Source organism: Aegilops tauschii, chromosome 7 (assembly GCF_002575655.3).
Source record: "Aegilops tauschii subsp. strangulata cultivar AL8/78 chromosome 7, Aet v6.0, whole genome shotgun sequence".
Taxonomy (NCBI): Eukaryota; Viridiplantae; Streptophyta; class Magnoliopsida; order Poales; family Poaceae; genus Aegilops; species Aegilops tauschii.
This window is the reverse complement of record NC_053041.3, coordinates 388242128-388255907: the sequence shown is the minus strand read 5'-3', so window position 1 is coordinate 388255907 and position 13780 is coordinate 388242128.

Sequence of the window (13780 nt, the reverse complement as noted above, 5' to 3'; positions counted from 1 at the left end):
GTCACAGGAATGCTTCTTCGGCTTACAATTCCGAGTCAACAACCGTAACTCGAGCACTTAGCCCTAGCTCTTGCTCTTTCCTTCCTTGCAACGGGCTGCCTGTGTGCCTACTAATATTTACTTACCTCAATGGTGCGCTAACTTTAGAACGAGGATTTGCCAAATTCGTATTAGGGGGGCTATGCAGCAATTCGACCACTGTTACTGTACTAGATATCTCAGGCTTATCCTAAAGAAATTATGGCTTCGCTTCTCTTCTTCCTGGTGATGGATATAGTCTCGATGGCTTTGCCCAAGTATGGCATAAAAGTCAAATAGGATATCCTTCAAAAGGGAATTTCATGTGTGAGCACCTTGCCTCTTTTAGGGAAGGCTATTTACCAAGTGAGTCTGCGCAGCATGCTACGAAACATAAGAATCATTTTGAATCCCATTTGCACCTGGATTCAGCTTCTTTCGAACTAGCAAATGCACTTTCAGAGCCAACAACGGATCGGCTTGGCCCATTCCCCATCTGAGGAAGAAAGAGTACCTAGATCTGCATCTACTAAGTATGCCCTGAAATTCATGTTATGATCCGGTCTTTCCCAAAGCTAGGGCTTCTTTTCCCATCCCTATCCTCCGCGTCAACCTGTACCGGACCTAGAGTCAAAACTAAAAAGAGAATGAAGTCTCGAAAACTCTTAATTAATAAATATTCGTGCGCCTACTTTGCTTATCCTTCTCTGCCCCATTATAGATAGTTGGGTAGAGCGAGAGGGATAGCAAGGATAAAGAGGTGGGCATCAATAATATATAAACCGAAATCTCTTCACCTCAAAGCATAACGATAGTGCATTTCATCTCCACTCTCAATGCCCATTGAGTCATCATATCTCGACTGAGCGGAACCAATCCAATAGGATAATCAATATGTTATACTATTCCCTATATACCTCAGCTTGTTCGATTGAGCCGATACCGAGCCCTTATCTTTTCAGAAGATGTGCAACGAAGGATACCCTTTCTTTTGGTTGATTTTCAGGAAACCAATAGTAGATACAGGAGGAGGTGGTATTTTGCAAACAATTAGTTGATTTGCAATACCCTTTTTATTGAACTTCGAGGGATTACTTTCGTTCCAGCATTCGCTTAAGGATGAAAGGATAGGAATAGTCATATCGGTCGGGACTTCTGTTGGATAGCGTACGTTCGCCATTTCTTCCTTTTTTCAAGGATTGATAATGTTCGTAACATGCCGTAGTGTATCACTCGAACCAAAAGTAGTAGTGTATCACTCGGTGAAGAGTCACTAAAAGGTAAGAACCCAAAAATGATACTAATATTGGTTCGCTAGTTAGATTAGTAGATGCTAATTTCACTGAAAGATCTGATTTCTTCGAATTTCCTTTCCTTTAGGGTGAAAAAACTTCTCCCGTTGCTATGGGGAAGTCACTGAGAAAACTCGGATGAGGTGGAAACTTGTCTCTTTCTCCTTGGCCGGAAGGAGAAACTTCCTACCTTCTTGAAATATCCCTCGGCTAGATAGAATGGATATCCATTTGTTTTTTCTAGAAATAACCCTCCCTCCTAGAGATCCCCCACTATCAATGATAACGTTTTTAGGAAACCTAACGCACATCTGCGCCGTAAAGAACTCTTTCTTTTATGGTCAGTAGTCATAGCATCACTGAACGATATCCTCCTTCACCACCTACATGCTCCACCGGGGGTACGCCCTAACCTGCTCTCCCATAAAGCTAGCTTTAGAATTCTCACACACCAATGCAGGGAATTACGCCCATGAGTGAAAAAAACATTTCTCAACAGAACATTTCCCCATTCCTTGAACCTGAAACGGCAAGCGGCACGGGGAATTTCTTTCTTCACTCCTATGTATCACCTGCTTATTCACAATGAGCTGGGGATACAAGGTGTTTTTTCTCAATAGGAAGGGCTGGATCTATGTTCGCGAGCAGGGTGATGTCAGAAATCACTTGATAAGAGAGATGCATAATTTCAAGAAAAGAAATCTAAAGGCACCACTCCTCTTATTATTAGTAAACGATAGGAACCCAAGCCAACAAGGGAAGAGATGCTTTCTAAAATGCCATTTTAAGATAGCTGATGCTGGTGAATCGAAGACGGATCATAGCAGTGGTAGTTCGATGGCTGATTCCCCATATTTCTGAAGAAAAACAAGTTCTAACCGCATTCTAGGAGTTGCCAGGAGTGATTCCCTTCAACAGGTGTGGAAAGGTCATTAGAAAAAACTCTGGAGCAAATTGAGATTTACCGGCAATCCGGTTCCTTTTGTTTTTATCCAGGGTTTCGGCTCCTACCAACAATAACTATACGGCAAAAAAGAAAATAACCTATTCTATTGATCGAAGGAATGGTGCACTTCGGGGATGCGGCTTCCTCTACGGAAACAACGGTACGCCTCGGCAGTAGTTCCTATACGGGAAGGGTTCCTATACCGCAAGCAAAACCAGAGAATCACTTTAGTAATGTATCCAGGCAGTGGCCCAGCTAGGTGACTTCCGGCAAGCTAGCTATTTTGCGCAAGGAAAAAACCTTGCTTTGTGAACCAGGAGAGAAAAAGATACTGACTTCGATAACTAAACATCAAAAAGCTATGGCACAAATGATAGAATCTAGATTTGATAGATCAACATATTCCTCTTTCTATCAAGCTAGTCAACTGGCACCAGAAATATACATACCAACTCTTCTTTCTCCCCCACCATCACTCTTTAGAGACATTCGACGAAAAGCAAGCTTACCAATAAGAAACAGCTGGCATGGCAGTATCTTCTATATCTTCTATAATGAATATAATGTGCACACCTGGCTTTAACCAGATAAAATCTAGTACAGCGGGAAGGATGTCATATTTCTGGTCCACTACTTAGACTCTACGAGGGCTTTAGGTGAGGAACTACTTATCTCCCGAGGCACCCTTCTCCTGAGTCCTACCCAGCTCAAGTTTAAGAATGCGCACAGCCCCAAGGATAGGTAGAGGGGGATCTTGTTCTGTTCAGTGCCGCCTCTTCCTCGGCCATTCAAGAAAGGGATTTGCTTCTTCTTACAGGTCCTTGAGAAAAAGAAGAAAGATAGGAAAGGAATTAGGGCGTTGCCGAAGGCAATGGTCCAGCTTGTGTGAATGGATTTCATTGTTTTTTTAGATTCCACTATTTGTTTGATAGCAAGCAAACTCTCCCAATTTAGGACCTTCAGTGATCTTACAACGAACATTGTAAATGACAATCAACGAATTCCGGCGAAATAGAAGATCTACGGGTCACCATAGTCTTCTGATACACAAATAGGATTCCGCACTCTTAAACAAGAGGTTGCCACTTAGCATAAGGAAAGGGAAGAGTAAGGCCAGCATTGACTAGAGTTACTGATATCTCGGGACACTATGTGAAATAGCTACGATATGCTTGCTATTCTGGGAAGATAAGTCATGCCTTAGGAAACTAGTCATGTTATGATCGAATTGGAATGTGCGGGCTTTGTGACTACCACTGATTGGAGGATCAAGAAGCCTACTAGTTCACTCTTCCTGCGATATCTGATCAATCGCTCCTGCCGGTTGTACAGATTCTATCACTGGCTTTAGGTTATTCCTTCTCGGACCTGACGTCTCCATCACTACTAATAAGGAAGGCCACTTTCTTTTGTATCGGGCCTTCAAAACGCAACGCAGTAGAAACAGATAGCTGAGTAGAGAGTGCGGCCGAAGCATCCATAGCTTAGCGATTATGTTCTTATAGATAAGGATTAGACGGATGTAGACAACCAAGAAATCTAAGGTGAACCAATAGAAATAGAGTCTGGTGGAAGCGGTCATCCCGTGGGGAGAGACTCAAGAATATGATAATATGATGACTCCGCTGCGCTGCTCTGCTGACTAGCCGTTTCCTCTTCTAAGTAAATAACCATCTTCATTTCATGCTCCTTGCTGGCATAACCATATTAAGCTGCATTGGATAAACAATCGAAACTCCGTAATTGTTAATAGTAGGGTAGCGAAGTAGCCGGGGTTGCACGCGTCATCAGAATTCTAGTATAAGGAAGCGACGGGAAGGGAAAGGTGATTACAAAATACGGATACGTAAGGGTTGTGTAGTATTTAGCTTACAAGGATTGACTCGACACCATCGATGCGTAGTCTATCAATCAATTTAATGGGACTTATTTATATGCCTGTTACGAGGGGAATCTGCCTGTTATTCAATCTATCTCTTCAATCTGCTTACTGGTTTCCTTCTCGGCCAATGGAACATCTATTGCTTCCTAATCTAGAACTAAACTAAACAGAAATCTTGGTCAAGTATTGGGAAAAGGAAAGAGGCCCTTTTCTTTTTCAAAACTAAGAAGGAGATGTGCATAGCGTTGTAAAGATCGGCAGAAGAGGAAGGGTGCAGTTAAGTTACAACATCTTCTGTTTCCAAGTCGATAGGCTTCTTTTGATAAAGGAAACTATTCCTCTGCTCGCTATACTCAAACCCTTGCCATTTCCTCGATTCCCGTTGAGAAAACAATCGATTGACCATTTTAGGACCTATTCTTCAGAATATAGAGGTATCGAAGATCTAGAAACGATGCGATGACTCCTGTTCGATCCTTTTCCGATGAAATGAATGAATTACCACGCTTTCCGCCGGCTGATAAAGAACTTTTTGATGATCGATTGCTTCACCCATGATCTAATGATCTTGCTATAACATAACGATACTGCATTTCCCCTCTTCCTTGTCTCTACTTACTTGTTCATTGCTCGACTCGAGGGAGGGGCTCTATATAGCTGTTTTGCCTTCTTTCTTGGACTCTCAGGTGAGCGCTTAGGCCAAGCCACAATTACCAAGGCATGATTGAATCCGCCAAAGAGAAGGGAATAGATGATCTCACTGGAAAAAGTTGCGTAACCCCCCCCCCCCCCCGTTTTTTTGGCATGATTTCAAGATTTTGACCTGATTTATGAGAAAAGAACTTAGTTTTGCATTAACCCGAAAGAATCTCCTTATAATTGAGTGTGCAGTAAAGGGGGTTGTTACACCAAATCCCTCTGGTGAAGCTCTATCCAACTGCTTGTTAATAGCGGATTGGGTATTGGTCGATCGAAAGCTGTGATACGCAAAATCCTCAGCAGAATGAAATGCGGACTACAATTAAGTTAGTTGAAAAAGAGAGTAAGGAATGGGACCGTCAACAGGAACTCTTGAATTGAGGGTTTTTCACACTACCTATAGAGAGATTGAACCAACACGGTGCCCACGGTAACTCCTCCACCCGTACTGTTTGCTTTCGTGGGGCTTTGCTGCGCTTTGGATCTTATCAGGTGGCAACCACCTTCGGTTCTAGACTCTGGCACTTCCCCTGGCTGTGGCACTTTCACTGCCGCCTACTCCTACTATTGGGTCGGTTGTGGTTAGTGTTTTGATTCAAAAGTGGAGAATAGATTGTTCATTGCGAAGGAAATCAGAAATCTACATACAAGGGTCAAGATGTAAGCTCAAGTTAAGTGGACGGGTCCAAAGATCAGGGAAAAGGGTAGACCGGGACATGGTTGCAAGGGCTATATATCTATATAGTTACAAATGAATGAAAACGCCATGCTTAAAGCCAAAAGAATAAGCTCTTGATACGGATCTCTTTCATCTTGTAAATAAAGTAGGGGCGTCCCTAACTACAGCTTCCTACCATAAGTCAGACATTCAGCTAATACTGAAGAAATCTTCTTCTGGGGACACCTCTCTAAAATAAGAATGATGGCGTTTTTGATCTTATTCGTTTTCTGATCGATAAATGCGAGAATGTAGTTATTTTTATGAAACCGGATATTCAACATGCTTTCCTCGACCAGATCTATTTACGGGAGTCGTATTTCGAACTGACCCCGGGTCTGATCTATAAATGGTAAATCCTATTTGATCTTCAAGGTTAAGTACTTCTGCGAGACTATCAGCATCTTATCTGGTTGATAGCACTCAACCCACTGACTATACGTTTTATATGGGAGCCCTAACTCCACCATGCAATTCAACAAGCTGAGGACGGAGAAGTCAACCAGTCTCACGTTTTCTTCTTTTCTTTTTAAAGAACCTGCCCCGAAGGAAAGCATATTATAGGGGAAGAGCTAGCTTCATTCGAGCTGGATGGGCTAAAAGCTTTCGTTGAGACAAAGCAGGCAAAAAAAAGTTTGAGAACAGGATAACTAACGTTTGGAACCAAGAGATCTCATAGTTCTTCAAGTGAGAAGCTGAGAAGGGATGACACCCATTTGACCTAGAAGACCGATGATCAAGTGTCAAATTCTAAGCCAAGAGATGGCAATGGGACTATAGGAGCACGGTACTAAACCATCATACCATACCGGTGACTTCACCAACCGAAACCAACTCAAATAAGTTCAGGGAGGAAAAGAAGACGGTCATGATAGATTGGTGAATGAGGAAGGAAAAGAAAGCCTAAACTATCCAAGTAAGATAGCGAAAGAGAAAGCTGTCTTTAAAGCCTGTTTTGACCAAGCAAGCAAGCTGGAGCACCTTTCACGCTAGCTTCCCATCGCTCGAAGTACACTTCCGGTGCACTTCTCACTGCTCAACCACTTTATCTTTAACCTAACCGCCTTCTAAAACTTCCACGGGAAAGCCAGTAGAGTATGCCTTGGTTTAAGAGAGGAGCTCAGGTCCATCTTGTGCTCACAATACATCTTATTTAGCAGGACCTCTGGGCTCTTTAGAGAAAGGCGAAGTCTCTACTTGTTAACCATGGATGCCTGTTATATTGACTTATAGAGTGAAGAACAAGCCCACTTTCCATATCCCTTTCGTCCGGATGATCGATTGCCTCATTCTTCTTCGAAAATAAGTGCATTTGGCCATTGTGTTTTTCCAACTTTCGTAATAGATCTGGGCATGCATGGTTTTCAATAGATAACCCTAGGCCTTCTTCGTTTCCCCACGGGCATTCACTTCTCTTCAAGCTCGGGATTAGCGAAACATGGATCCGACGCCCATCTCTTTTTCCACTTTGCAAGGCTGAGAGACTTTACCAATTGATAAAAAAAAGCATGAGCAGGATCAGCAGAGGCAAAATCGAATAAAATGGCTTATTTGCACCTTTCTTTGGTAGGCAACGAATCTCACGGAATGTGGGAATCTTTTACAGATGTGAATTCTCGCTTTAACGCTTCGATAACATACTTATCATCAGGTATCTTCGGGAGCGGGGCTCGCCCTCAACAGATATTGTCTTTGCTTCCGCTGATGTCGCGTCAATTGCCCGAGGGAGCATAACACTACAGGCCGCAATGAACATGCCCGCCGCATCTCGGATAATTGCTCCAGTTGCGCCAATTCCAGTATCCGAGACAGAAAGCAGCATCCACGTGAACTTTGACTGTTCATAATATGGGAAATTCCGAGGTGAAGGATGCCTGCTCAGGTCATGATATCACTGATCCAAACTATGCTACACCAAATCTGAATCCTGACTAGTTAGCGAATCATGTGCTCTGTGCGAATGTCTTTATTAGTCTATTTCATTTAAGCCCAAAGGATCTTCGAATACCGACTGGTCGTCCCAATCCAATCTCCCTTCTACTTATTCCAATTTTTCCTATTCCTAGCGAATCAAATGAGATTTCTGTTCTTCCATCAAGAGGAGATAGTTATCGATAAAGCAAAAACGAACCTATTGACATAGAATGCAATCGAAATAGAGACAACTAGGCGAAAAAAAGACCGAAATAAGAAACTTCTACTCCCTAGGTGGTTATTTGCCGCATAAGACAGCGGTGGAAGCTGAAGGAAAGAGTGGGCTTTGAATCTAGGTATGCTTTCTAAGGATTGCGCTGCGCCTAGCCTACCTTTACGAACATACCTCTGTCTTTCAAACAAAGCCCTGTGTGTGGAACTACTTAGATTTGTTTTCGAATTGCTTTTCTCGGGCCATCGAGAAGTCAGTCAGCGGTTGGCTTGAGTCCTCAAGTTGGTCTTTAAGACTTAGCAGGGCCCTACACACAGTACACCTTAGTAGAAGGTAGATTTCTCTCACCCTATGTGCAATCAAGCTCAGAGACTTGAGCCGCAGAATTCCTTGCCCACTGACTGAAGAAGCTCCCTACAGTGTCCAAATCGAGGGATCAATCCAACAATCTTCTCCTTTACTCAAAGGAGTAGGTGGAAGAGTTATGAGAGAAATCAAGCGATAGTGCTTGACCAGTGAGAAGTGCACCGGAAGTGTACTTCGAGCGATGGGAAGCTAGCCTGAAAAGGTAGAGCAGAGGTGCTAACAATAATAAGAATCTTTCATCCTGCAAGTTACTCATAATTGAGAACTGGTAATGTGGATTTTGTTCCATGCAGCTACACCTTTTCGAAAGCAAATTCGAGGAAATCGCTTCTTTCTTCCCATCCCGACCTGTATCACTTGACTTTTAGATTGGCAAACTAATACCAGGTTGATGACTTCACTTCTCTTGGGAACTTGCTTCTTCCTTCACCGAAGTTAGTAGTTAGCTTTTATGGGCAAGGTGCCATACTGGGAATCCAGTCAAATGGGCCAAAGCAATCCAAGGCAGAAGGCCCGTTTTAAATAACTAATCTCGTGACTTTTGCTACCGGGGGTAGGAAGGAAGCAGTGAGATCCAGGGAGAACAAGCAAGACCAAGAACAAGAATGAATGCTAGAGCATATGCAAATCCTAGATTATTGTGATGGCAGCCCGGTCAACCGCACGCTGGAAGCGGATGGCATTCCCAATACAAGCCTGCAGATCCCTGGACTCTATTTAAACATTGGGAAGTCCTTGACAAGAATGCTACATTAAGCACTTGCCACACTGACATATTGATGAGCAAGCCCAGAGCCCGAATCCGGATGCATGCTTAAGTGCTCGGAGGGCAGAGCCTGGGCCCCGATCGAGCCAATATGTCGATCGATAACGTTTAAGCTCCTTGTCCCCAAGATCTTCCATATATTAAGACTAGTTCGATCTGCCTTAGATAAACATATTCCAATAAAAAGGTTAAATAACATATATAGGTATCTGCGGGCATTGTGAATCAACTAATCTATCTAGAAGTGAGTCAATATGTGTTCATGAGTGATTATGCTGTAGGTGCTTCCCCTCTGTCGAGGCTGGTATGTATAAATGGAGTATTGACCTTAACTTTGAGTGTGGGTTCCGGTTTTGAGTGAATGGACTGATTGCATTGTTGTTAAGAGTGGGCTGGCCTGCTTGAAACACCAATGTGCTATAGATACAAGTACCCTTCCCTTGGGGATCGATTAACGGATTACTCAGTATCGGATGGGTGAAAGCCTTATCCATCACCTTTAAGCTCCTTGTCTTTAAATAAAAGCCATCAATAACCTAGATCGGTCTCAATAGCACTGCAGGGCATTTATCTCCCCTACTATATGGGTCTACCCACCTGGGCATTGTCCACTTGACCAACCATCATGGCTATATAATCTATTTTAACAAAGAACTAAATAACTCGAGTCTCCCTCTGGGGGGTTGTTACGCGACCTATTCCAGACAAGGAGTCCGAGCCAGGAAGAAAACCGGGGATACCTTACTAAGCATTTCCTAGATCTTGAGTTAGGCGTAGCTACTTCCTCCCCCCATGTTCTCCTGATTCCCCATCCTTCCGCTGAAGCTAAACCAGTATCAGTTGATGGCGAGCATAGTAGAGGCGGCTTTCGAGTAAAAAATAACTTATAGAAGCACTTGAGCGTGGTTTCGGCCTATAGCCGGAGGGAATGTTTTTCAAAATCGACCCTGGGCATTCGTAGAGGGGAAAGACAGCCATGCGATAAGCGAGGGAGAGGTCTGTCTTCCCAAAGTAGCCATTCAAGGAGACAAGTTCTACCATTGTACCTTGACCTGTGGAACTGGAGAAGCTCCTTTATTGCTATAGTTCTTGTTGAACCTTTTCTAAAGTCAACAATTTCTGCAATCAGGGAGGAGGCATCGCCTTACTTGCTATACCTTAAACCTCATCAAGAAAGTAAGCCCAGCGAAACCGCAATCCCAATCAAATAAAAGATCAGATGGGCTGATCCCTGAGATCGATCGCTGTTGATTTTCTAGTTTTTTAGCTGACTCGGGACCTTCCATAGAAAACCGAGTACGAGCAACGGTCGGGTCTGCTGCCCCTTCCTTCTCAGCGTACATCTGCAGATTGGATAAATGGTTTATCTTCGAATGTATGCTACAAGAAATGGGTTGAACCGATCTACAGGGAATGCAATAGCGAAAAGAATTCCACTCTATCTCAGATTTTTGTATCCTTTTCAAGGGCCAACCCTGGGCCAAGGTGAGCGCATCCGTATGGGCAGGCACAAATATGAACTGGTCTAAGTTTGTTCTTGACGATCCCCACAAGCTTCTCTTATCTACTTGAATGCAAATCAGAAAAGAGGAAGTCGCAATGCATTTTATTTTTAGAAAGAATCAAAGACACGTGGATGGTATCGATCAAGAGACATGGCTAAAGGATGGAAGTGAATTAGAATCAGACGGTCGTCGAACGAATTCCCAATAAATGGAAGATCTACGTGCAACGAATTTCGTATAAAAAGTAAAGTAGGCGATTTCACCGAGAGGCCTATTGAACTAGCTCCCATGCATGGATCTGCATTGTGTGCTTTCGCCGGGGCGAGAGTGAAAAAGAAATGTACCAAGAGTTCCGTATGAATTAGGTTTGCCTTTCCAAAGAAATGAGATAAGGAGCAGTAAGGCCTCGCAGAGCGTCAACACCGAGACATTGTAGAGCAACGTCTTGCAACTATGTACAAAGCCTCCATTCCCCTGGGTGTCGTGTTTGAAAGCACAGTCTTTGTCATAAACCGATTACCCTCCGCTCCAAATGGCTCTACCAAGGATCCCACAAAGTTCCCGAAACCAAGTTTCTCAGAAAAGGCCTGGTATCCATCTACTCACAATAATTTGAATGTAGAACTGAAGAAGCACAATTTCCTTCTTCGAGAGGAATCCAACCGAAGAGAAGCGAGCATCATAATAGCTTGATAAAAAGATATTTAGTATAAGAGGACGTTCGCGTCAATTATCACGCCTCTGACTGCTGAGGACGAGGTTTGGGTTAATGATATTGTGAAAGGTGTCATTAAACCGGGTCTGCCTCTGTTAGTTACGAGGTATCATGGATCTCATCTATTCCCCTTAAACAAGGGATAACGTGGGTTCCGACCTGGAATCTGGACCCCCAATTAGAGTGTGTTTAAAGAGATTGGAGGAACTCTTCCTCGGTCTCCGTATCCAAAGATACTGGTAATTAGAGCTTCAAGTGTTCGGTTCTACTCTCCGTTTTATTCATAGTAAGGGAGAGCAGTTCAGTCTACTTGCTCTTTGGCCGCATCGGTTGAGGTTTGCTCTGTTCAGTTCAGTTAAAGAAGAGATGGTATCTTGCTTGTTTCAATTATCCGGGCTCGCCATCAATAGATACTGGTTTCTCTTCCGCTTTGGCCCAATTGACCCACTTATCTTACAAAGGGCGAAGCCACTAACAAATACTTATAGAGGGATTGTACCAACCTTAGCTAGGGAGATAAAGGCCCTGCTCAATGTAAAAAAAGGATCTGGAAAAGAAGATAGGAATGGGGCACCAAGGAAGGATTGTAGGTAGGGATGCCCTTAGATCCGTTCTCAATAGCTCGTGATAAGGCAAGAAAGCGAGTAGATACCCTGCCCTCGCATTAAAGCATCGATCTAGTCCTCTATTAGATATGAATTTCCCGTTGGAAATCGAGGTACATACTCCAAAAATCCCTGGTTTTTGCCTTCGGTTAGCAACTCGTCTAAGTTTAAGATCGTATTCCATCTTCGTAAGGACATAGAAAGGGGTTTCGGTAGTGACTGTCCTATCAATAGACCGAATGGTCATCAGTTGCCCTCACGGCCTAACGCCGTTTTTGAGCTCCATCACATGCTTAAGAAGGACTTGCCGCGGAGCCAAGGCCTATTTATGAGCCAGACCTAGAAGATCACTGCTTTCGTGCTGGTCATTCTAATCACAATGAGAACTTCTCCCAAAGAGGGTTCTTATTTCATTTCAGTAAGTAGTCGATTGAATCGGTTTCTAACCTAAGGAATGTGTTATTATAACCAAATATATCATCCAAGAGCCGATCTCTTTTTCATTAAGTATCATTAACAGACCGCTTGCTTACGAGCTTGGTAGCCGCCTTGGAGCCGAGGCAGACGGAGGAGGAACCTCTCGAACCTGGAATCCACTTTCCACTTGTCCTCCATATGCTCGGGTCTGCTGTTTGACCAGTATCTAATGCTATTTCTTACTTCGACCAGACGGGCACTTTCGCATTACGCAGTGAGATCGCCTACTCCTCTCGAGGTTGGCATTTTCGAGTTCATATTTCATAGGTCACCATAAAAATTCCTACCTTTCAAATTTGCATATTTTTAGGAACATATCGAACTTTCATCCCGCATTATCTGTGCAAAATTTTATCATTGTTTAACTACTTCCTCAAACCATTCAATGCGCTATCTCCATCCTCTCATTCATCTCTATACCAGAACAATTAATTAGGCCCAGCCCTTCTATCATCGGCCTTGTTGAACTAATTACTTTCGTCTTTGTGCCACCTCAAAGAAGACATTTGATCATGGGCTTTTTTTTGTGATGAGGCTAGTTTGAACTATGCTTTTTCTCCTTTCTACACCCCTCTTGACACAAGTTTCGCACATCCAGTTCTCTTATTAGAAACTCCCTATAGATATACTTCTTACTGACTGATTATGGCTTCCCTGACTAGAGAAGGAAATGTCGGGAGGAAATAGAGATGATAGGACCACCTGAATGCTGGAGATGAGTGCTCGTCGTATTCCCTCGAGGAAAGCGGAGGCCATCACGGAAAGATCAAAGAAAATGAAAAGCACAACCGCCTCTACCTAGAGCAAAGAAGCTTTGCCAGTCTTATCACCGGATTCACCATAATCAGCTTTAAGGTCCTGACTCTCAAATCGGATATCTCTTTCGTTCACAAGAATTGCATATTATGTATGATTGGTGATTTGAAATTCTTTCTATTTACTATTTTGATGGAATTCATGAACGAGTAGATCAAAGAAAAGAAAGCAAAGCATTCACTCCTAAACTAAAGAACTAATCTACTGAGCTAGCCTCCCGTTATGCGCCAATGCTTGAACAGGACCGTTGACCTTTACCAAGCCAGTTTCCTGTAGTTGACCAATACAGTTCGACCGATTGAGACAGCAGGGCGGATGTGACCGATGGATTTGAAGAAGGAACTCATTTTTTACTGATTCAGACCGTTTACCAGAAGAGCGGTATGGTTCAGAAGAGGTACTCATAATACAGATATCGTTTAACGAATTGCCCGAACGATTACCAATTCAGTAAGCCTACCTATACCTCCTCAGGTTCCAGCCTACCTGCTCAACCCGCGGACCCAGTACAGCAGCCCTTGACCCCTGGTCCTGATCCACTAACTCCAGCACCTTCTACTTCCACTGATCCGACAACATCAGCCCCCATTTCATCAACTCAATCCACTCATCCTACGATTACTCGTACACGGGATAATACTCACAAGCCTCGCGCCTTTCCCGATCACGTTGTCAACATGGCTACCTTTCATCCTTGGCCTCTTGAGTCCTCACCAACTGATCCCACGTGTTTCTCTATGGCCAATAAATGTTCCATTTGGCGTTCAGTTATTTGCATAAAGTTAATGCTTGCAAAAAAGTGTTGATTATAAATAAGTATATGAACAAT